This window comes from Tupaia chinensis, unplaced genomic scaffold (genome assembly GCF_000334495.1).
Source record: "Tupaia chinensis unplaced genomic scaffold, TupChi_1.0 Scaffold144003_1, whole genome shotgun sequence".
In the NCBI taxonomy this organism is placed as follows: Eukaryota; Metazoa; Chordata; class Mammalia; order Scandentia; family Tupaiidae; genus Tupaia; species Tupaia belangeri.
Window position 1 is genome coordinate 197078 of NW_006203855.1, and position 25369 is coordinate 222446.

A 25369-nucleotide genomic window follows, 5' to 3' on the forward strand; every position below is an offset into this window, starting at 1 on the left:
AAACTTTTTTTAAATTTTTTGATTTTTTTTTTTCTGTAAGGTGCATGCCCTCACCAGAGAGACAGAGAGAGAAAGTGAAAAATTACCCCTCTGATGGCCATGCCACAGTCCCTTCTCTTCCATTCTCCTCTTGGGATTTTGGGCACACACACACACACACATGGGCCTGACTGACCGAATTTTCAAAAATAATTTATGATTATGGCACTCTAATTACATGAGGGAGAGATAATTTAATACTGGTCCATAGATTACTAATGTACTGCTAATTTCCTTTATTTTATTTTATTTTTTTTAAATTTCCTTTTGATAATTAATATACATCTCCTAGTTTTCTAGGTATCTTTTGCCTAGTTTCCTAGTTTTCTGGGTATCTTTTGCCATTTCCAATCTGTTAAGCCCATTCAACACATTTTTGTTTCTAATAGGCTTTTCAACTCTAAAATTTCCTACTTATTATATTTATACTTTTCATTATTCTGCATAGATTCTCTGTCTTTTTACTCATTAAGAATTCATTTTTTTAATTTTGGAATCTTTTAATAATTCTTAGACTGTGCTTATATTGTGTACTTGAAACAATTTGCCCACAGAGTCACCATTATCTGGTTCATCTTGGACTTAATGTTTATCATGTTTTTATTTCCTTGATTATAGATCATAATTTCATATCTCCTCATGCTTTTAATTTTTGATGAAACATTGGGCATTTAGGGTAATGTATTGCAGAGGGTCTAAATTTTATTCTTCTCCTCTGAATATTTTAAACTCTGTGTGGAGTAAGCAGTTTAAACACTGGGTTATCAATTCGAGGTTGTGTAATTTTGTTCTTATCCCTTGTTTCCCAAGCTCTTCTAGCTTTGCTGGACCCAGTGACCTTACGGATTTTGTTGGATATTACTTTCTGTCTTGTTATGGTAGGTCTGGGATATTGACTTCCATATTCTCAGCTCTGTGGGACATGTATGCTCCACAAGGATTTTGTTTCTCGGTGTCACATCTGGAAATTGTCTCTAGTCATGGAACTTGATTGCAAGCCCCACGTCATGAGCGTCTATTCTTTAAGAGATCACTGAATCACTTGCCACTGTCCACTTTTTAGAAAGTCTCATTTCATACATTTTGTGTTGTATTATGGTAGACAGAACATTTTTTCCTAGCTAAAGCAGAATTCTTGTTTATCTTTCACACCTAATGTTAAGTCAGTAAATAGATTATTCATATTTTTTAGCAGGTAAGATTTATGTCCTTGTAAAATTAACCAACAATAATTAGATCAATATTGCTATTATTATTATTAATTCTATGTCATAGCACATTGAAAATCGCTGAAAATTAGGAAATATTTTCTGGAATCCTAATAAGAACTATGTTTTCTTTATTAAGGGGTGAAAATTTGCTCCTATGGACTACTTAAAACTCTCCTAAACCTGTCTGAGGCGATGTTGTCATTTTGCCTGTGCTGTGGGAACAGGTTGATGGAGGAAGATCAGCACTGCCACCCCTTCACATGCAACACCTGCCCCCACGTATGCAACATCACTCCCAAGTTGATAAATTAGAAGTATCCAATGCTGAAAGAAGTGGATGCTGTACCTGGGAGAATGCTGACCCTACCGCAGAGCCATGCCCCCGTAGGAACATCCTTGTGTGTAGTTGATGCAGCTTCAGACCCACTCTGCAGATGAGACAATGACTCACCTCCTACAAGTGCTGCAATGCTCAGTGCAGACATTGCTGGAGGGACTAGGGTCAGGCTGGCCCAGGTGCATGAGTATCTGCTTACCTTGTCCCCCGCGGGGATTCTCTACTGGAAATAGGAATTGTGTGTCCTAACGATCTTTGCTGGTGTAGGACAATCTTTGCTGGTGTAGGGGAAAATCTAACCCTTTTGGGGTGGAAGGCCGATATGTCCAGAAATGTTGCCAGTCATAATGAGTAAAGTCATTGATGTTCAGCAAGTGCTTCTGTGTAGAGAGGAAACCCATAGCTAATTTCATCCACTGCATAAGGTCCAGTTCATTCATCTTTTACACTTATTGGACAACTGAGTTTCCTTACTTCTGATTCTTGCACATACCTAAATATCTAACTTTTTATTGTAAACTTATTTAATCAAAGTTATTCTGAAAATTTTACTAAAATGGAAGGTCAAGAATAAATCAACTAAAAATAATTCTTCTAAACTCCTTAGAGTAGCAAGAAAATTGGATTCAATGGTAATCAATTGGTTGTACCTACTGGAGTGCTGTGTTGAGGAGGTCACTGAGAAAATATCCAGGGTTATGAGCTCATGACTCATTAGCAAAGTGGGCCTCAAAAAGTTTTGGTACACAGTACATTATCAAAATTCTTCTATTGCCCATATACATAAATTATGGGATTGAAATTCTCAATCATGCAAAGAATAGCACAGACATATTTTTAGCAGATAAATGCACATCATTTTATCACCACATGTTGTGAACGAATTACAAGGTGCGTGAGTCTACCCACAATTATAGATTGACCTTAGAAGACTGAAAGAATGATCATTCTTAGAAATAAAATGATATCTCAAACAACATTTATACAAGTTGACCCCAGGGCTTTTTGGTTCTGACCAAAGACTTAGCAGTGCCCAAAAGAGCCCATGGACACTGCCAGAATCTCCTTTGTTTCTTTTGAGTAAATCTTTATAATATGGATTCATGTTGTCTTTTATTGATTAGTTTGTATGTAGATAGACTAATTGATAATATACTTAGCTCTCAGGAGCTCAGTGAAATTATACAAGGAGTGGAAGATACTTTAGTAGTTTCACAAGATGCCTGTGATATTTGCCAGACAGTGAGAAGCAACTTACTAGTAAGTCTAGGGATGCACATTATGAATATCTACATGTACAGCTCTGTGTCATTTCAAATGTCTTGTTACATACTAATATATTTGACTTCCTATTGACCCTGAGAGTAAGTTGGTCAAGAATGATTATTCCCTTTTTAAAACTAAGAAGAGAAGTTAAGTGATTTGCACTGGAGCTGGCAGAGTTCATGGCTGAGGCTTATGAATCTAAATGTAATCAAGTTTCCTTTCTACAATACGGCCTCTTCACTGTAGCAAACATTCCCTTGGATAAACATAGAAAATAATCCCTCTGTGGCTCAGGTTTACACATTATTTAACTTTATTTTAGTAGGGTAAGAGCTTTTATTGCTTTGTATGTATTCAAATATGTGCTTGAATGACACACTCATGGTCTTACCTTGGTATATCACAGAGAAGAATGCTACTTCCTTGCATTTGTTGAAAATAGTCAATGGTTAATAAACATTTTGAACATGCTTTCTGCCCCATGAAGAAACTATTATTCATAGCATGGAAAAATACTTAAATAATTGCTATTCCCTTTGGTTTCATGTGTAAAAAGAAAATTAGACAAACCAAAATTTAATAGAGTTTATTTTTTTAAGTGGGTTATTCTAATCCAGTAGTCTCTTGCAAAGTGGTTTCTGAGGGACTCCAGCTAACTATGTGGTCATGGGTTATGTAAGTTTGTGGAAAGGGAAAGTGGCATATAAAAAACGAAAGTGAGGGAGTGAAGTAGAGAAATCATAGGATTGGTTATAGCTTGATGGGAGGCTACAGAACATTCTAAAAGATGGACTTTCTGTGATGGGCTGAAGTGGCTAATGTGATTGGCTCTAACTTAGCAACCAGCTCAGGAAAACACCCTAACAGATGTGATTTCAGCTTATCCACAGTAATCCAGCTGTGGAAGTACAGTGGCCATTTTAGGACAAAATAGTTTAGTTTAACACATATTATAGGGGAATGTCCTGCCCACCTAAATACGTGTAATATGTTACAAAATACAGTTCAAGTTTAAGGAATAGAAAGCAAACAAATAAACAAAAAAAGGTGGGAAATTCTGCTAATTTTTGCTCAGTAGTTAGAACTCTGATATATTCTAAGGGTAGGTTTTATATGTACCTTTTTATTATTTTAAATTAAAAAGAAAAGAAAAAAAAGTTGTAAATAGAATGATGGCAGTCAAGTTTACCTCACTTAAAAATACAAGCTTCCCCTACAACTATACACTTTAGAGTAGATACTAAAATATAAAAATGTTCATTATTAACTAGTTAAATTTAGTCAAGGCTGCAATTAGAAGTGCTCTTTTATTGTGATTACTATGTAACTTTAAAGTAATAAAATTTGCATTTTCCTTAAAAATATTATATGGCAGATCCAATAATCAGTGTTCTTCCATTAGTAAGTCTCTATAGTGAATCCCTTTGAAGTCACAATTTATTTCAACCCTCAACACGAACATAGCATTATTTGAAAGGAAGTAAGTAGAAAGTTTGGGGGTCCATACATATCTTTATTAAAATCTCTATTTTGCCACTTACTACCAGCACGACTTGAAGAAGTTATTTAGCTTCTCTAAAGCTCAGTTTTGTAATTTGTATCAAATAAAAATAAGATTAATATTTAAGGGTTTCAAATGTGTATTAAAATATACAATATATGCAAAATGCCCCTGAAATAACAGCTACTACCTGTAGACATCATCTTGTTTGCTACTGCTGCCTCGTTGTCTGACCTTTAAGAAACAAGAAAGAAGATTACGTTTTGTTTCACTTCTCCCAACTATCCAATAGAAGTTGAAATACCACCTGCCTCTTTTCTACCTTGAAAGAACAAAAAGATGTACACAATGGTTCCTGGCTTGATGCCCAAATGCTTCTCTTTAATTCACCTGGGAATTTACCACCTTAGTATGAAAAGGAAAAAGGAAAAGCTATTTTTAACTGTCTGAAAGAAAAGAGCTATAACACAATGAATACATCTGTGTACCCCATTCTAGTTACCTTCTACCTGTAAGTAGTTCTTTACCTGTGCAAAATGTGCTTTGGACAATTTATAATGCATATCCACAACACATGTATATACACACAGACAGGTTCCTTCTGTTACCTTCCCAGCTGCTACTCATGGGAAAACGATGTAACGACTGCAGATTTTTTTTTTGGCAGGGGGGATAAGGGGCAGAGAGTGAAAGCAAGTTTATAAGGAAGTGTAGAGTGGACAACTCCGTAGGTGGAGCAGTTCTGCACAGGAAGATGCATGAACAGTTTCATTCCTTACTCCCAGAGGAAGAAAACTATCAGAAAGGAAAGATAGAGGCACCACTCCATAAGTGGAGCAGTCCCACAGAAGTTATTCTTACAGCCAGTGGCAAAAGCATAGAACTCGCAGCAAGCAAGAAATTAATAAAGGACAATATTGATTTGGACATTCAGTAAATTGCCTAGTGTCAGTCATTATTGCCACATGTATTTGTATGTCATTGCATATTCCAAAAGCAGTGCCATGCTATACAGGAAGCAGGAAAAGAAAAATTTCCAAGATACAGTCCATAGTCATGAATACTTCCTTATGACAAACATGAGAAACCAATGTATTTACTTGCCATAATATACTCTGAAAAGAAAGCAATTTGAACTCAGTTTTTCTTCAAGTGTTTATAATTCTATGGAACTGTCAACGTTGGCACCTGAATCATTTGTATTTTCATCCTTTATGTTATAATGAATTATTTGCATGCATTCAGTACTTATTTGATTTTTATTATTTGTAAAAAGGTATTTAAATAGTAACTACGTCTCTCTACAATACAAGCGATCTTTTTTTTTTTTTTTTGTAGAGGTTGTTGTCTCAGGGAATATGCACTCACTGGATAGAAAGAGAGACAGTGAGAGGGAAAGTGAGAAATCACCCCTGGTCATGTGACAATCCTTTTACTCCCAGTTCTCTGTCCCATCAGGATCTTAGGCATGTATACTTTTGCTTGGTATGTTGGTATGTTTTAAAAGCCACCAGGACTGGGACTATAACCCTGGATAGTCATGTGGGATTCAGCATCTTCTGCATAGTGCTCGATTGATGCCCATAATTCTTAATTTCTACTTTCTTTCTTTTTGTTTGTTTGTTCATTTAATCATTATAAAACATTATGTATAATGAATACTAATTTGACTCATGCTTTCCAAAATTATTTTCTGCTATTTTTTAAATTCCTTAATACTATCCCTTCTATATAGAAGCTAAATTTCAAATAGTCAAATGAATTACTTCAGTTACCTTCTCTCCCTTTGCTGCTATACTAAAGCACTGTTCTTCACATAGCTATCAGCATTTTTCTGTTTTTAAAGTCTTTTTACATTTTTCAGTTATAAAATGTTTAGATTCTTAATATTATCATTAAGAAACAGAAACGTTTCTTCTTATCTCAAAGAAATAACAGCACATTTCAGATTAAAACTAAACTTTTTTCTTAAACTTATCTGACTCATTTTTAATATAATAATTTCAGTCATATTTTTGATAATTATAAAAATATTTATTATAAGTAGAATCCAAGAACCAGATTTATGACCTGATGTGTTCAAAAGGGTAAAATGCTTTTGGAAATGTGTACTAAGTACCAGTTGTGAGTGTACTAGGGTTCACCAAAGAAACAGAACAAACAGGATATGTATATTCAGCAGGTTCTACCCAGTGCTTTGGTGTAAAGGCAGAAAAACAAAAACAAATATTCCATTTAAATAGCTGTCAAGTAGAAGAGATTTTTTTTTTTTTTGAGAGAGAATTTTTGCTATAGAATGTGTGTGTTTGCCAGAGAAACAGAGAGAAAAAAAATCAAGAAATCATTCCCCAGTGGGGTGACTGTAACACAATCCCTTCTCCTCCATCTCCTCTCAGGATTTTGGGAGCATACACATGCCTGATTTGAGTTTAAAACCTTCAGATCAGAACTTGAACCATGGTTGACCATGTGGGAGTCCAGTGCCTTAACCCCTGCACCATCTACTTGCCCCAAGATTCAGCCTCTTTAATCTCATCAGGCCTTCAGTCGATTGGATGAAGCCACCCATATTAAGAACTTTTTAGTCTACTAATTCAGATGCTTATCTCATTCAGAAGTGTCCTCACAGAAACACACAGAATTATGTTTGACCAAATGTCTGGATATCCCAGTCGAGTTAAAATTATCTCTTTTATCTCTAACAAGTAAAAAATGCCAATACAGAAATACTTAAATTTAAGGGGCGTTCCTGACATATGAGACAGAAATGCTAAGTGTTCTGTGTTTGGGAGTATGGCAGTTGAAATAGTCCAGGACGGGTCCAGTTTGGAAGAAGCCAATGAAAATAAGGCTTTGTCAAAGCTAGTTGTTTGATGAACAAGACTCATAGAAATAGCAATGATTTGGTCTAAGAAGCTATATGGCCTAAGTAACACCTGGATGCAGAGGCATTCAGACTGACCAGGTTAATATAGAGGATTTTCAGAAAGTATAATTTTTTTTTTTGAAAATCATTTGATTTCATCAAAAACATGTAGGCAGTGCAGAAAGCCTCATGGCATTAAACATCAACAGAGTCTTCTTTGGTTCAACATGGTAATATTTATAAAACTAGCAGAGGGGGCTAGCAGGTGGCATGGTGGTTAAGGGTGCTGGACTCCCACATGGCCAACTGCAGTTCAAGTCCTGGACTTGGCAGCTTACTTTCTCAACTTTCCCCCTCTCGCTCTCTCACTCTCTAACATTCTGTCTCTCTCTGGACAGATTCAATTAAGTAAATAAATACATAAAGTTAAATAAAATAATTCTAAAAAATTAGCAGAGGCCAAATTGGGCACCAGTCTACCCAGATATGCAAATAAGCAACCACAGCATGGTGTTCTTTTTCAGCAAGCTTCTTTGCACTAGTTCATATGGCATTTGGTGCATTGAGGTGGGAGTGTCTTGGCTTGAAAGTCTTATGCCTCACAAGAAATGGAAACCTTTACTCCACATGACTAGTTTCCAGTGTCCCTGCAAAGGACATGCCCAGTTAAAAGAGTCACCACAAGTCACCTGCATGTGAAGAATCCAAAATCCGACTGTTCTTGGGTATTTAGTTCATATATACTTTTTCTTCATCTACTTCGGATAGAATTTACCAATCAAGGATTATGTTTATGAAAAGCAATATTATATGATCATTTCAATCACGATATTACCATTATAGTGTTATAGAAAAAACAGTTAACAAAGATCAACTTCTCATACAATTTTCTTAGAGACCAATAAAATATAAAGTTTTAATAAAACCTAAAAAAAAAAGCAAAATTGAGTTTCATATGTGTTCTGACAGTATAATTTACAGCATATTTATCCTCCCATCTTAAACAATATATAAGGCAACAGTTTTCAGTCATTGAACAAAGTGTTCTGACTCTCAGAGGAGACTGAAAAGTGCAGTGAGAGTCAAGTTTGCAGTGAGAGTCAAGTTTACCAGAGCATGTGCTTGGGTCTATTTCAAGTCCTTGGGGGAATAAAAACAGAGTACTAAGTGGGGGAACCAAAAGAGGTTGCAGATACCCAAAAGAGAGGGTGAGTATCTCACTGAATTTAGAGTGCAAAATTACACTTCTGGGCTATTGGTGAGCTGAAGTTTGTGCAAAAGCATGCTAAAAGAAGAGTTGTGGGGCCAGCAGGTGGCACAGTGGTTAAAGCTCTGGCTGACTGTGGTTTGAGTCCCAGACATGGAGGCTTGAAAATCACGCCAGGTACATGTGTGTAAATGCCCAAAAATCCCAGGAGGAGAATACAGGAGAAGGGATTGCAGCATGGCCAGCCCCAAGGGGGTGGGGGTGATTTCTCACTTTCCCTTCGTTCTTTCTCTAGCACATACATGTGTGGAGACAAAGGCAAAACTAACTAAATAAATAAGGAGAGAGAGAGAGAGAGAGCATGCGCGCTGTTTATCTTGATTGAGTACAGAATTGGAACTCTTGACTTTCCAAACCTAAAGATGAAGGATGAAATAAATATTGATAGTATCATCTTTCTTTTCTTGATTTCTCTTTAAAAAATTGACTTAACATCTATGACCTATACTGTATATAGACATAAAATACCTGATATCAATAACATCATAGATTCAGGAAAATGGATTATATTGCTGCATAATATGTTAAATATCAGAGACACTATTCTTTGTTAACATAGAAGCCAAATTCATTGGGGCTGGCAGGCAGTGTGGTGCTTGGGACACTTAGTATCCCATATGGCCAACCACAGTTCGAGTCTCAGAACTAATGGCTTGCTTTCTCATTTTCTCTTTCTCTCTCTCTCTCTTGTCAAATTAAAATAAGTAAATAAAGTTAAGTAAAATAATTCTTTAAAAAGGAAAAAGAAGTAACCTCTGACTGTCTTAGCCCTCTAAGTGAAGCTTCATGACTGTGAAGCCTCTCCAGCCAGGACCCCAGTGCTAGCCAGGACAGAAAGCATCCAGGCAATTCCACCTCTGACTATGTTGGGACTCTGGGTGCAGCTTCATGGCTATGAAGTCCCCCACACACACTTAAGCCAGGGCTTACCCTTCCAGATGCCAGTGCAGCTTTGATTTTTAACCCAATTTCATTATCTACCATGTGTTTTCCTCCTCTTTTTGTTCTAGTTCTTTCCTTCCTTTTTCTTTGCTTTTTCTTTCTAATTCCTAATTTATTTTTCTTTACTTTCCTGTTTTACTGCTCAGTGCTTACTCACTGCCTAGAGAAGAATAGGTGCATAGTCGCTAAACATCTGAACATTGTGAGGTTTAGACAATTCTTTGCACCTCACCGTAGTTGTTGCAAGAAGAATGAAATTCCCCTTCATAAACCGAATCACAAAACTTATCCCATGATAAGTCCTCCAATCTTCCACACTGGAAGACACAGTAGAAGGGAGAAAATAGCACTAAACTATTTAATGTTATGTATGTCGTAAGTCATATGGTGAAATATTGAATAAGACTGGGTTTAATATGAGAATTTTTTTCTTGAAAATGAAGGAACTCATTCTAAAATGTATTTAAAAGCCTAAGAGGGACAGGTGGGCAGTGCAGTGATTAAGGTGCTCGACTCCCACATGGCCAACCATGATTTAAGTCCCAGACCTGGTGGCTTGAAACTCACGGTGGGTGTATGTGTATTCCCAAAATCCCAGGAGGAGAATGGAATAGAAAGAATTGTAGTGTGGCCAGCCCCCGGGGGGGGGAGTGATTTCTCTCTGTTTCTCCAGTGAGCCCATGGACCCTATAACAAAAACCTCTCTTTCTCAAATCAAAAACAAAAACAGAACACCTAAGAGATTTGAAATAAGAACCATCAAGACCTTTTGGATAAACTGATCTTGAATCCTATTGAGTCCTGATAACAAACTATTGATCATATTGCTATCTACTTCCAGTTTTTTTGTTACTACACATAACCTACATCTTAGTAACATTCAGGGAGAAACATGCAACAATCTGAACAAGAAAAAACAAAAGCAAAAACAAAACCATTTATTTTCTAAATTATGTCTATAGTATCACCTGGTAAAGATTAAAAAAAGATTTTAATAATTAATCAGATAAAGTAGCTTAGTCATATATCTCAAATTCTATTTTCCTATTAATAATACAAATAAAGGTAATGGCATGGTCTGGCAAATCCAAAGTGTTAAATATTCATGCATACCTTTGCCATCCTCTTCTTAACAAAGTCCATCTTAGAACAATACTAGTACAAGACTGAACCAAATTTTATGCTAATGCTATCACAAAGCTTTATTTCAATGGACTGGTTAAAATTCTTTCGCAGAATATTTGGCCTTCAAAAATGTAGAAATCTACATTGATATAAAAATATAGTAAAAACGACAATATATCAGGCTATTTGGAAACCGGAACTTTAGCAAAAACAGGCAAGAAAATAGCTGAGATGTTCAATGATATGCAAATATTAATTCTTAAAGTGGATACAAAGTCACAGCATGAGGTAGTGAGAGAATGAACTCATTTATTCTGAACTGAACAGCTTTGGTGTTATAGTAATCACAGGGTTTTTAAAATTGCTGAACTATTCAAAGGAAATATAATTCCATTTTTCATTTTTGAAATTCTGTGATTGCCCATGGAGTGATATCGTTGCATATATCGCAGTTTCCCTGTGATTTATTATCAGAGGAAATAACTGACCTAGAAGTACCTTAGACATTCCTAAATAAACATATCCATGTTAGTTTGGAGCTCACGGCATAAACTATAGATACTTCTGATAATGTCTCCAAAATCTAAAACATGAGGGATCTAAGTGATTCTATGCACTTGTTTTCTTTTCATCAAACTGTTTGAAAACAACTTAAGAAACCACCACCAACCATGAACCATATGTTAATGTTGAAGTCAAAACTATACTCATTGTCTTTGCTACACACACACACACACACACACACACACACACACACACAGTGACTAGTTCAGTGTTTAAAAATATCGTATTTAATTTTTTTCATTCAAATTAATAAAAGCTTCCTGTTAGATTCCAGTTATTTACCTATTGAGGACTTCTTGAGATACTGTTAATATTCATATTTTATTAGTTCATATGCGATCATTCAGCCCTCTAGTTATTGAAGAAAGAATGTAGATCATCTATATTGTGAAGATTATGTAAAAAATTGCATCATAAATCAAAATCTCTCTGACAGAAGACTCCTATCACATTTTCTTGCTTAGAAACCTGACACTTAGAAATCTGAAGTGACTTCACCCAACTCACAGAGGGCTTTTGGTAGAACCATGACTCCTACTGCATTGCCTCTTATAGTACATCAAATAGCACGAGAGCTCAGAAACCATCACTGTTGTGTACCAAGAGCCAGGTTGGCCTATATAATCCAGCATCTTAAAGAATTAAACGTTTTAATAAGATTATGTCTAATAATAGCATATTCAGTAAAAAATACACAGACTTTAAAGCAGGATAACATATAAGGTAGGAAGGGTACACTATACCTTATTTAAAGAGTAGATATTTCTATTTTTACCAATATAAAATGTGAACAATCTGGGGAATCCTACCCTCCAAAAGAACCACAGGAAAGAAGCTAAGCATTTAGAGACCAGAATCAATTACTAAAAGCTTAGTCACAATTCAATCGCAGATATAACTGAATCCTTATTGTATATATTCATGGATGTTGAAATAAGTGAGAAGAGTCATCAGAAAAATCTTTAAAGGCTTTTATATCCTGTATGGAGTCTCTCTCTCCTTTTTCTGCTCACCCACAGCAGCGGCTCTGTTTCTATAAGTACTAAGAAAAGATGTGAAGATGCAATACCCTTGTGAGTAGAGTAAAACAAGCAAACAAAAATTTATCCTTGTTAGAGAGAACAGCAAATTTAAAAAATATCATGGACTTTATATAGTATTGTTTTAGACATAGAAGTCATCTTTTCCTGCATGATTTAAAAGTTTTAGTCCCAGATAGCCTGATGGCTATACTGTTCAATAATAGATAGGCTTACTTTTATTTTATCTTTTGCATATACCAAAAATGTGTCATCATTTATTTTGAGCATAGCTCATTGTTTCATAATTATATGATAAGAAAACCAATAATACATTCTACCATCATGAGAGAGAGAGAGATAAAGTGAAGTGAGAAATTTTCCCCCTATAGAAATGGGAATGGCTACTCCACAATCCCTTTTTCTCAATTCTCATCTTGGAATTTTGGGCATGCACACACATATGCCCAGAGTAATTTTCAAGCTACCGGGTCTGGGACTTGAACCTTGAAGACAGACATGTGGGATACAGTACCCTTAACTTCAATGTCATCTGCTTGTCTCCAGTATGAGCTTTTAATATGTGCTATGCCTAGTGCTTAGTAATTGACATCAATTACCATATTCAATGCACCCAACAAAATTGCAGAGTAGGTACTATGATTGACACTAATTATGTACTGGAAAAGTAGAACTTAGTAACTTGTTTAAGGCCACGTCACTATTAAGTGGTAAAGCCCAAGACTTGGACTCATACTGACTAAATTAAAAAAAAAAAAAAAAAAAAAAAAAACCTCAATCTTGACATCATTCTACTATGTTATATATGAATATATGATCATTTAGTTGAACAATTTTTCATGAATCATCAATACCTCCATGACACACATATAATTCATATACAAACTGCATCATTAAGAATTAGGTTTGGCTATGTACCAGAGTAAGCCCAAATTAATTGTAGCTGAGATAATTTGCCTGTAGTATAAGAGCAAATATAGGAATTACAAAGATAGTGTGTTGCTCTGTATTGTCCAGAATCAAGTGTCTTCAGCCTTTTCCTTCATGATTCCTAGATTAGGATGTTTGTCCTCATTGTACACAATGGTCAAATCGCAGCCATTGTTGCTACATTCTAAGAAACTGGAAGGAAAAGAGTGGAAATAAGCTTTCTTATTCATCTTCTGCACTAGAATTTGTAATGTCACATTGCCATACATTTTGTTGCCTAAAAATAAGTCAATGTCCACATCTATCTAAAAGAAATATTAGGGAACATAGTTTTATTTTGGGTGGCTATAAGATCCAGTAGAAACTAAAGTCTCCATTACTGTAGAAGAGAGAACAACAGATATTTAGGGACAAAATCTCAATTCTTTTTTATTTCATATTCACACAAGAATTAATAGATAAATAAACATCAGATAAAAATAGATACTGCTTACCAGTTTCCATACCAAGGGATATACAAAGCATCATTCTATTTTTAATTAAATTAAGCCTATTAAAATAATTGCTAGAGGAAACATAAAACCAAACTTTCAACTTTCAATACAATTTTTTTGTAAAACACATAGTAAGCATGTGTACTTTCTTTTCCCTAGAGAAGTTATAAAAAAGAGTTAGTTAATATAGCAATGGATGAAATCTACAAAATAAAATGGCTGTAGTCATAAAGCCTGGATAAATTTCAGATGATCACAGTTTGGTTACACCAGAAACATCTGTTGAGGTAGAGTTTAAGGTATGAAAGATCAGTACCCCTGAAGGAAATGAAGAACAACAGAAATTGATGGAGAGTGAGTCAGGCTATGATGTAAATTTGTCAAAGCTTTGATCAACATGTTGAAAGATCTCATACGAAAGTTGCTTGACAGAATTACCTTGTGTTGATCTGTAATGGCCAAGTCTTTCTTTGCTCAAGCCCTAGATGCAGTTAGCCCTGAGAAAGGGGTGTCATGAGCAAGACTGCTCTTGCAGCCAAGGTTCTTATTACTAAGTATGAAATATTACTCCTTACTTCCTCCTCTAGGCCTCTTGTGACTGGTCCATGTGAGTAATCCTGATAGATCATTTGAGAACTGAATTAGTATGTGTCACTTTTAGACTGCTTATGCCAGACCCTTAGAACATCTTCTTTATAGCATGATGACCAGCAGTGTAGAAAATGGTGATTATTTAATATGACTGGCTATCTGAAAGACAGTGATAACCAATGTCCTCCTGCTCATCCATGTTCGACATGCAAATTATGAAGCACAGATATCTTCATGTTTTCTTTCTTTCTTTCTTTTTTTTTTTAAGAATGATTTTTGCTATAAGGCACATGTGCTTGCCAGAGATAGAAAGTGGAAATCACCTCCCTGGGGGATGGTCATGTGGCAATTCTTTCTCTTCCATTCTCCTCTTGACATTTTGGGCACACATGCACATGTGCCTGGCATGAATTTTAAGCCACCACATCCGGGACTCCAGCTGCAGTCAACTACATGAGAGTCCAACAATTTAACTATTTTGCCATCTGCTGGTCCCTCTTCATGTTTTTAAGAAAGGAGGTCTTGTATTCAGGTGCACATATTCATTTTTTTTTCTAAAAGCTTATGTTTAATTAGAAGACTAACTAAACCATTGTATTTTGTGTATGCCTCTTAGAAGCAATAGATACTTTTAAAAAAAATCTAGTCTAATATGTATTTTGTTCAAGTTCTACACAAGTATCAGTGAATGTTCTGGGTTTACAGTGGTGGTGCTGGTGGTAGCATACTGAACTGTAGTGCTGGAAGCCACATGGTCAACCATGGGTTCAGATGCTAGGATGATCTGGAAACATGTCAGGCAAGCATGAATCCAAGATCTTAACAAGGTGAAGGGGTGATGGAGAGAGGTCAGGTCATGCCAAGATCATGTCAAGGGTGCTGTCTCTCTCCCTCTCTTTTCCCTTTCTCTTATGCATATGAACATACCCTCCCTCATGAATAAAATAAATGAACTTTACAAATGAGAATATAGTAAAGCTAATTGGTACAGTTCTGAATATACAGAAAGCATTCATAGTTCACTCTACAGATAATTACATTTCTATCAGAGAATGTTTCTGAGGGGAAAAAAGAAAGAGCGTTGACATAGCAGATGTAACAGCTGGAATACAAAACAACCCATTCACATTTCTCCTTAGAGGCATAGGTAAAAAAGACAAAGGGGAGGTTGCTGCTAAGGGCTGGTATAAAAAATTAAACCTGGATGGGAAACTGGTATGAGTCTATCAAAGCTGTCATTAACCGGATTCTGAAAAGCAAGACAGAGATTGTTCTTTCATGTAAATTCCTGCCATGTATATTGCTTATACCATTCACTTGTCAAGCAATTCCATTTTGTTTTGTAAGCTTTCATATTGTTTTCTGACGCTATTTATAATATATATTGCACATTTATTTTTATTGTGCTTATCTCTTTTTCAGAGACTTAGCTATTTATAAGCTGATTTGCTATCATGTATAGTTTCAGATTGTCCTATATTATGTAATACAGAGCCAGTGATGTATTAGAAAAAATTTAGTTGTGGAAGTCAATATTTTTCTACATTTTCATACTGACCCCACATTATCCACTCTGCAATTTGAAGTTCTCTAGTCATGTTAACAAACTGTATAGATAAAACTATATAAAGATATTGAGGTTTTCCTAGATGCCATAAAAATATGTGTTTAATATCCTCAACTGGACTGTTGTGAAGCATATTCATGTTGGAAAATTCAACTTATAAGCAACGTGATGTATAGTGATTAAATGTATGAAAAAAAATGAGAACATACTAAAAATAACAGAGAAGTAGAAACCTTAAATCTTTGATATCATCCCAATAATTTATCGATAAAGGTATAAATTTTCTTTTGTTAATATAACTGGATAGCCTTTATGACTTCCTAGTCATCAAAACACAAAACTTGAATTTAGTGTTTATTTTACCACTGATTTGGGTATGCTTAAGAAAATCACCTAATTTCTGAATGTTTGCATGTATCCAAAAATGATGGAAAATTACTTTGTAAGTATGCATTTTGTCATATACTTGCCCATTTAATTCTCACAACAAAGCAGAGATAAATATTACTACCTTTACTTTTAAGATGAAAAATAAAGATCCTAAAGCTTACTTGAGAAAAATAAGATTTGAATTGAAGCTAAGTATTATATGTCTAGAAATTTACTTATAACAACACTACCAAGAAAAAAGTCACTATAGAAAACAAATATGTAGTAAAGTTAACTAATTTTAAAATACGAACTATTTTAAAGAAGCTAACATAACTTATTAATTCATTAATTAAATCATACTACATGCACACTCTGTTCAATTATTTGCAATGGACTAAATGAAGTAAAACAATCAGAAAAATAAATAGGAGTTAAAATAAACAGTAGCAAGGCTATTTCTTGTTACGGTAAATTTTGTGTTCCAAAATCTAGAACTATTGGTTATTTTGTTGTAGTGAACAAACACTGACATTTTACATATAGAAGAAGACTAGACTCTATGTTTTCCATTAGGTACATCCATATTTTTACAAGTAGATTTTATTTCTCAATGAGCAACTACTTTTTTTTCTTTTGGATGTAAAAATATATGTAAAATACATTTCACTAATATTAAAAATTAAAACTGTATTAGTTTATTCATTTCATAAGTGGGAGAGACAGAGTGAGAGAGAGAAGGAGAGAGAGAGAGACTAGTCCCAGAGGCATCTTAGACTCACTTGGCCCCATCTCCTGGGCACATGGCTGACATGGCTATCTGATGTACTCAGGGTTGTCTCCAAATAAGAACCTGGAACCTTACTCTATGGGTTGCCTTGCAGAGCCTCAGGTTTCACTTTTGCATCACTTTCTGATTCCCAAAATTAAAATTCTATTTAAAAAAGTATTTATTTTAAGGGAACAATAGATGGCATAATGGTTACATAGTTGGACTCCCGTGTAGCCGCCTGTGGTTCAAATTCTGGATCTGGTGGCTTGAAACACACTGGGCACGTGTGCATGTGTGCCCAAATCCCAAGAGGAGAAAGGAGAAGTTTGTAGTATGGACAACCCCCTGGGGGTGATTTCATGCTTCCTGTCTCTCTGTCTCTCCAGCAAGCACATGTACCTTTAGACGAAGATCTCTCTCTCAAAAAAAAAAAAAATTTTTTAAATTTTTAAAGAATGATTTATTAAATTAAATTAATTAATTACTATTTTTTTGCTTCTTTGTTTTGACCAGAGAGAAATACACAAGGAGAGGGAATGAAAAAGCAAGTTGCTAGGTCCTGGATTTGAACATTGTTCAGTCATGTGGGAATACAATGACTTAACCACCATGCCACCTGCTGGCCCCCCAAAGTTAAAACTTTAATGGTTTAGCAGAGCTAACATAACTTAATGCAAACACAAAAATCATTGATCATTTAAACATTCAACTTCTCATGTCAACTACTTTAGTTTACAATTCTTTCTTTAAATAAATATGACCTTCCAATTGTCTGATTTAATAGTCCTATAAGATCTTTGTGGTAATTAGTACAACTGTTTTTCCACTTTTATAGAGGCAAAATATGAGATGTTGGGAAATTAAGTAATTTTTTCAATGTTTGCCTTATCAAGATTTCCGTTAAATACTAGTTGAGATATTTTTCTATTTCACAATAGGAATGTTTACTTTTTCAGAAAATTTCTAGTTTTGGTACCAACAGTTAGCTGGTATGCGGCTATGTCACTGAACTCCCATGTAGTTGACCGCAGATCAAGTCCCAAACCTGGTGGCTTAAACTCATGCTGGGCGCATGTGCATGTGTGCCCAAGATTCCAAGAGGAGAATGGAGGAGAAGGGATTGCAGTGTGGCCATCCCCCCTAGGGGGGTGATTTTTTGCTTTCTGTCTCTCTGTCTCTCTCTGTCTTTCTGGCGAGCGCACGTACCCTATAGCAAAACAAACAAACAAACAAACAAACAAACAAAAAACCCTCTCTCTCAAAAGAAAAGAGGAAATGTCTAGTTTTTAGATATTTTAAAGTAGAAATGGTATCGAAATGTCATAAATTTGGAGGGCCAGCAGATGGCATAGTGGTTAAAGTGCTGGTGGTCTCCCACATGGCTGGTCATGGTTCAAGTCCTGGATCCAGCAGCTTGAAACTCATGCTGAAAGTATATATGTGTATGCCTAAAATCCTGAGAGAACTGAGAAATGAATTGCAGCATGGCCCTTTCCCCTGAGGTGTCATTTCTATTTTCTCTTTATTTCTGTCTCTTCGGTGAGTACATGCTCCTTATAGTAAAAATGTCTCTTAAAAAATTCATAAATTTTGACTAAATACAACTTACTTCACTTTGAGTCATAGTTTACAGGCTAGTCGGGGTTGGGAATAGAACTGCTGCATAAAGACCCTGTTGGGAGTCTTTCATTTGCATGGAAAAAAATTAAAATAAACTTTTTTAAAAATGTAAAATACATGGTTAGAGTATAGATATGGCTGTTTCAAAATAACACTGGATATATGTGCATGCATGCCCATGATCCCAGGAGGAAAATGGAGGAGCAGGAATTGCAACGTGGCTTCCCTTGGGGATGGTGGGAGGTGAGGGGCAATTTTTCACTTTCCCTCTCACAGTCTCTGTCTTTCTCTCTCTCTGGTGAGTGTACATGCCCTGTGACAAAAACCTCTTAGAAAAGTAATATTATGTATGTCATAATTTTTTGTGAAGATGAACTGAACCAGAGTAAATATTCCCCATGCATTATTTCATTTCATTTTCATAGTAATATTGTGATGTACATAATATTGCCCATGTTGGAGTTTCAGGAAGAGAAGATGAAGATATTATATAACAGGTTGGACAAATAGAAAATAAGCAGAGAAATAGCATACATAAATTTAATATAGCAGTGTATATACTGATATTTAATGTAGTCCAAATAGAAGGCAGCAATTTTTAGATTTAAAATAAGAGAAAATCAAAATAGATCCATGCATTTACTTACAACTCAGAAAGTTTAAATATGTTCGGAAATTTTTTTGATTAAGAAAAACAAAAAGTTGGAAACAAAATACCACATTCTCAGTCACATTATGAGGCTCCAACATGTTAGAACTTGCTAGCAGATAGAATATGGAACCAAAAAATCCATATTACATAGAATGGTTAACAGAAAAATTGGAAACAAGACCTGATTTACATATCTAAAATGCTGAAGCTAATAACCCAGAACACATGTCCTTTTCAAGTGCATAGAAATAATTACCCAAATTGTTCTTTTGCTGAGAAATAAAGCAAGCCTCAAATTATTCAAAACATTTAAATTATTCAAAAGATTTAAATAACTTCAAAAGAGTCTATAAACAAATGAATTATAATAAAGGGTTCCTTTCTACACTATGTGAAGAACTTACTTTAAATCAATAAATAAAATAGATGAATTAAAAACCCAGATAGAAAAATGGGTAAAACACTTGAACAACAGGTCGTAAATAAACCTAAAATAAAGATATTCAACAAACTGTAAGCACAAAGTTGTAATTAAAATGACATCGTCATGATTACTTGCCATTGGAACTGATAAACTGAAAAAGGAAGACAACACTGTTGATTTTGAAATAGAGTAACTAGAACTCTTAAATGCAGGTTTGGCCAACTAGATTGGTATAATCACTTTGAGAGAATATGTTCCATTTACTTTATTATAGCTAAACACACACACACACACACATGCACACACACACACACACACACACGGAATGTATACAATAATCATGAACATGAATAATGGTAGGTTTATTCCTTTATACCCCAAGATATAAACTCGTTTGATAGTGTTTTCACCTTACTTTGTTCAAGTGAAAATATTTTGTTTTTAGATAATGTGATCAACATGTTTATTTAAAACTCATTTCTGAACATGTTGTCTTTGAGCAGAATTTTAAAGTGGGAAACATATTTTTACCTGAAAAGTTTGTAATGTAAGTGAAATATTTGCATTTGAAAGAAAGCTTGGGGAAGCAGAAATAACGATCTATGCTATGATGCCTTTCTCCTACAACACTACTTAAATTACTAAATTTTATCCACCCAGTTATACTGTCATTGCCTACTTAGATAAATTTTATCCACCCAGTTATACTGTCATTGAACATTCAGAACCAAACGTCAATCTCTCTGTCATGGACCATCAGATAGTCTTTGGATGGTGAGATGCTAACTGAGGCAATTTCAGTGTTCCTTTCAGGCCAGGAAAAGAGACTCTTGCTAGCACAATTCACTGGTGTATCTACTGTAATTCAAAAGTAGCTTTGGTTCAAAGGCAGTGAGAGGGTGGTCATTTCTGATAATGTAGGGTGTTCCTAATGTTGTTCTTCCTTCTTAGTTCACTTTCTCAGCTTCTTGAATACAGTAAATTTGAATGTTGCCCTTAGACAATTAAAACCCTCATACAGGGCAGAAAGTGCAGTTGAAATTTTAAAACCTGTTTACTAAATGATTACTCATGTGGTCCTTGTTCTATATATAAATTGTTTACCTGAAATAAAGGATGAGGACGGGCCCCTGGCAGCTAGAACAATGATTTAAAACAAAAAATATAAAGCCAAAGGAATCTTAGAAATAGAAATCATAGAAACCAGAGCATGCATTAGGATAGATCTATAAGATGCGTGGAGATCTATAAGATGCATGGAAAAGTTCTTTCAATAAATTTTTCTAACATTAACAGCTAAATAGTAGATCATTTACAAAAGATAGAGGTTTATTTAACTCACCCTATGAAGATTCGAGCTCAAGAGGCCATAATTGGTGAGGGTTTTCTTGTTGGGGACAGACAGGGCATCACATGAAGAAAGGACGGGAAGCATGTGGCTCTGTTTCTGTCTCTCCTTGTCTATTCTGGTGTCTCCTTATGAAGCCACCAAGATTCAATCACAGGGTCTCACTCTGATGACCGCATCTAATCCTAATCACCTCCCAAAGGCTCCGCCTCTTAGTACTATAGTGGGATTCCTCTACGCTCTTATTACCATTACGATCAAATTTGAACCTGTGAATTAGGGAGAAGACACATTCAAACCATAAAAAAAGGATTTCCCCAAGAGTCAGGAATATCAGAAGCTCCATGGTGTCAACTTAATATTTTAGAAAAGGGTCTGGTTTTTAGTAGACTAAAAAGTAAAGCTAGAGATGTTGGATGTAAATAAAACTTAAAAGCAATACTCATGTATAAAGTGATACCAAGTCTCTACTGAGGTGAGTGTTTGAAGAATGGAAACATCTACGGTGAGGGCCTAATAAAGTCATCACAGCAGTCATTCATTAGTAATTACTTTGGAAGAGTTGAGAGGATATACTAATCATAACCAGAAAGATATAAAGAAACTGTGTTTGCAGAGGAATGAAACAAACAATAATGAAAATTATTTCAACAAGTTGTATAGCATTATAGCTTCTCTTGAAGCTCAAAAAATGACCCCAAAGTATAATGCTTTGGCTAGTAGATGGCTTGGTAGTTAAGAAACTGGACTCGCGGGACAAGCAGTTAGCATAATGGCTATGTTGCTGGATTCTCATGTAGTTGACCGCGGTTCGCGTCCTGGACCTGGTGGCTTAAAACTCATGTTGGGAGCATATGCGTGCGTACCCAAGATCCCTAGAGGAGAATGGAGGAGAAGGGATTGTGGCATGGCCATCCTCCCTGGAGGGTGATTTCTCACTTTCTATCTCTCTGACTCTGTCTGGAGATAGCACAAGCCCTATAGCAAAAAAAAAAAAAAAGAAAGAAACTGAACTCTTATATGACTGACTGTGCTTTAAGTCCTAGACCTGGCAGCTTGCCTTCTCACTTCCCCTCTCTTTCTTTCTCTGTCTCTCTCTAGTGATTGCACATGCCCAATAGTGAATTAAAATAATGATAATAACAAATTAAGTTAAATAATACTTTTTAAAAAGCATGGGGTTCAATAGTGAATTAAAATAATAATAATAACAAATTAAATTAAATAATACTTTTTAAAAAGCATGGGGTTCAGCTGATAGCATAGCAGTCACTTTGCTGTACTCCTACATGGCTGACCACATTTCCTGTTTCAGATCAGGCAACTTGAAACTCACATGGGGTGCATGTGCATGAGTGCCCAGGATCCCGAGAGGAGACTGAAGGAGAAGGGACTGTGACATGACGGTCCCCCTGGGGACTGATTTCCCACTCTCCCTCTCACTGTCTCTTTCTCTATGCAGCAAGTACATGTGCCTTAAGGCAAAAATTCTCCCCCTTCAAAAAAAAACAACAAAAAAGAAAAGTGTGGTACTTTGGTATATACTGAGTACTTTGAACTAAAGGACACTGGAAGGCCTCAAAAGCAATCTCAGAAACAGACTCCAAACCAAGGTGTCTCCACTTTCTCATGCCCTCTTGTTTCCTTCCTCTTATTTTCTCCTGAAGAGAGTTATAGCATCCAGAATTCTTCTTCCTTAAGGCAGGTTATAGAAACTAGAACTCCTTTGTTCCAAAGCCAGTCATAAAACTAGAATTATTACTCTAACCCTCTCCTGCCTAAATATCTAGGAGCTGGCCATAGAGAAATTCCATGACTTTGTCCTATAGTAGGTCACAAGACCCTCATTCTGGAGGGGTCCTGTCCCTTTCTCAAGTAGAAGGAGGGCAACACAGAGAGGCCATGAGAATTCAAATAGGCCTTGCTAGAGTTCCCCACTCAGTCTATTACTAGTACATCATTCACTTTTTATCCAAGAACATTTCTACAGGGCTGCCCACTCTACACCCAATCAAAAATAGACACTTTTCCAGTATTTGGGCTTTTATTTCTGAAGACTCCTGTATCATTTAAAACTCTAATTAAATACATTCATTATGCTTTTCTCTTTCCTACAAGACTTTTGGCTTTGACCCTTCTGATGGGTGAGGAAAAATATCACACTTTTCCTCCACTATAATGCCATACACATGTGCACACACACACACACACACACACACACACACACACACAGTGTACTCTAGCTTTACGGGTTGGAAGTCATTCAGATTCACAGATTAGAAAATAATGACTTCTATAAGTAGGAGTCTCTGATTTCGGTCAGGGCAGAGGATAATTATCTCTATGTCATCATCTCTTATATATTAGTCCCAAAATGATAAAGAAAAAAAATCAAACATCAACATATTGAGTAGATAAAGATTCACAAGGGGCAACAATTCTAGAGCAAGTGAATCACTGGGAGTGAAAAAAAGAAGTTTAAAGTAAGGCTTACTGAAGAACAGTAGTCAGGAAATGGAACAATAGAGACAAATTTCAGGAGAGCCATTGAGATAATATAGTTATAAAGGCTTCAACTCATGAATATGTAACAAGGAAGCATACTATAGGAAGAAAAATTCCCAAGAAATTTGATAACAAATATAGTTTACAGGGTACGTTAAATATAATCTTGACATACCTAACATCATATTGAACTGCAAACACTCATCAATATAAAGCAGAGAGGATTAGAAGATATAATAAAGTAATACTTTATCTTTTAGAAGAAAACCTGACTCAGCAAACGATAGTTCCATAGAACTCTACCCTTGGCTAGTAGCAAAGGCCTTGGGAGAATAGTTACTGTTGAAGTTCGGATTTGAAATGAAAAATGTCACTGAAGCAGCAGGGCCACTTTACAACAGAAGATAATTAATAGATGAGATTTCAAACAGCCCCTAAAAATGCATGCCAATCATCTGTTCAAGCAATATATATTTCACAGTACTGCATAGCAACGAAAAATTATGCCTATTTTGCCTTCACAAAGAAAGGGGCCATATACACAATTACTAGATTAGCACAAGGTCATAGACACTGTCTGGTAGTAACAATTTATATACACAGAATTTAAATCAAACTTTGAAGGAAAAGTTAGTAGCAGAATACATTATTGTTAATATTGTGATCAAGACAGAAAAATAAGGAAGTAATTAAGAAAAAAAGAGCTAATAATTATATGACTGAAAAATAAAGGCTATAACCTATACAAATATAGGTAAAATTGACCCAAAATTTAATTAAGTTCTTACAATCAAACCTTATGGAGTTAACTTACAATGGCATAGACAGAGACTTTAGGAGATTTATTTAACTTCAGAGGTGTTTCTATTCCAAGGAAAAATGAGGCCAGAACCTAGAAGACATCCCTAGGTATTAAAAACTTAATGTGTGAGGTATATCTTTTCTTTGGAGATATTTCTTTTATGTTCCCCAAAATTAGAGTGAGAGCCCAGTATTTTTCCATGCTATCTCCAAGGAGCCAAAGATTTTATTATTACTATTATTATTATTATTATTATTTTATCTTTTGGAATGGCAATGGTGGACAGCTACATTTTTCCCCTGTATGAGGGATCATCAAAATGTTTACATAAAAGGCATATTATGAAACAACTCTGCGTGAATGTAGAACTTTTTGCACCAAAATCAATTCGTAATTAATTGAAGAAAATCCAGTTTTCTCTGCTCGTTGCCTGTGTCATAACAGACCTTGTATCATTAAGACATTTGAGTATCGTTGCCTGTATTATAACAGACATTGTATCATTAAGACATTTGAGTAGGGCTAAACTAGCTAGTACAAAAGATTTATTTCATGTGAATGTTTATACGTGGCCCAAAATCCTGAGAGGAGAATGGGGGAGAAGGGATTGAGCATGGCCATCCCCTAGAAGGTGATGACATCTCACTTTCTTTCTCTCTCTTTATCTCTGTGGAGTACACATGCCCTATGGCGGAGAAAAAAGAAAAAAGAAAAAGGAGGAAATAGACAAATTATAAATTAAAGGACAAAAGTTATATATGAATCCTGAGGAGGTGATAGGTGAACAGCTCTGCCCTAGTTGGATTACAGTGGGAAGACATAATTTATGTAAGAAAATATTCTACATTATTTTCTAGGCTGGTCACAGCATGGAATAATGAGAATTAATCTTGAAACCATTCTTCTCTGCAGTAAGGTCACTGTATAGAAATATTTAGTTATTGTATCTAACTAGAAAGCTTATCACTCATATTTTGCTCACCCCTACCATAATAATCTTCTAATCCTTTATCTGTTTTAAGACAGAATATTTATGATACTTATTACAACTCTTCACATACTGAGTATGTAATAACAGAAACAAAACTTTCGCAAAGACAGGCATTGAAGATTTCTAAAATTTGTGATTTATGTTAG

General features: G+C 35.4%; 1 pseudogene; it reads left to right on the forward strand.

The window, feature by feature from the left end:
* The first annotated feature begins 1442 nt into the window (after window positions 1-1442).
* LOC102470573 (DNA-directed RNA polymerase III subunit RPC10 pseudogene) lies at window positions 1443-1750 on the forward strand (annotated as a pseudogene).
* Window positions 1751-25369: the final 23619 nt, after the last annotated feature.